This window comes from Limulus polyphemus, unplaced genomic scaffold (assembly GCF_000517525.1).
Source record: "Limulus polyphemus unplaced genomic scaffold, Limulus_polyphemus-2.1.2 Scaffold188601, whole genome shotgun sequence".
In the NCBI taxonomy this organism is placed as follows: Eukaryota; Metazoa; Arthropoda; class Merostomata; order Xiphosura; family Limulidae; genus Limulus; species Limulus polyphemus.
In genome coordinates this window covers 1-646 of record NW_013854197.1, presented here as the reverse complement: position 1 = coordinate 646, position 646 = coordinate 1, and the positions used below count along the sequence as shown (strand labels likewise).

At 47.4% G+C, this 646-nt stretch overlaps 1 long non-coding RNA gene across 2 annotated transcripts; it reads right to left on the bottom strand.

The window, feature by feature from the left end:
- Window positions 1-51: 51 nt before the first annotated feature.
- On the bottom strand, window positions 52-640 carry LOC111084845. Of its 2 annotated transcripts, none has more exons than XR_002609752.1 (2): window positions 245-640; window positions 52-194 (listed from the first exon to the last, which is right to left on the bottom strand). It is a non-coding gene; the product is annotated as an uncharacterized LOC111084845 (long non-coding RNA). The 2 variants fall into 2 exon arrangements; XR_002609751.1 differs by having other exon boundaries at window positions 52-191.
- Window positions 641-646: the final 6 nt, after the last annotated feature.

Below are 646 nucleotides of genomic sequence, written 5' to 3'. Positions count from 1 at the left end.
CTCACTGATCTGTTGCTACCAATACACCTGTAAAGACCTTCTCCACAGTTGTCTCACTGACCTGTTGCTACCAATCCATCTGTAAAGACCTTCTCCACAGGTGTCTCACTGACCTGTTGCTACCAATCCACCTGTAAAGACCTTCTCCACAGGTCTCACTGACCTATTGCTACCAATCCATCTGTAAAGACCTTCTCCACAGGTGTCTTTTGGATTGGTAGCAACAGGTCAGTTCTGTAAAGACCTCCACAGGTGTCTCACTGACCTGTTGCTACCAATCTACCTGTAAAGACCTTCTCCACAGTTGTCTCACTGACCTGTTGCTACCAATCTACCTGTAAAGACCTTCTCCACAGGTCTCACTGACCTATTGCTACCAATCTACCTGTAAAGACCTTCTCCACAGGTGTCTCACTGACCTGTTGCTACCAATACACCTGTAAAGACCTTCTCCACAGGTGTCTCACTGACCTGTTGCTACCAATACACCTGTAAAGACCTTCTCCACAGTTGTCTCACTGACCTATTGCTACCAATCTACCTGTAAAGACCTTCTCCACAGGTGTCTCACTGACCTGTTGCTACCAATCCACCTGTAAAGACCTTCTCCACAGGTGTCTCACTGACCTGTTGCTACCAATCCACC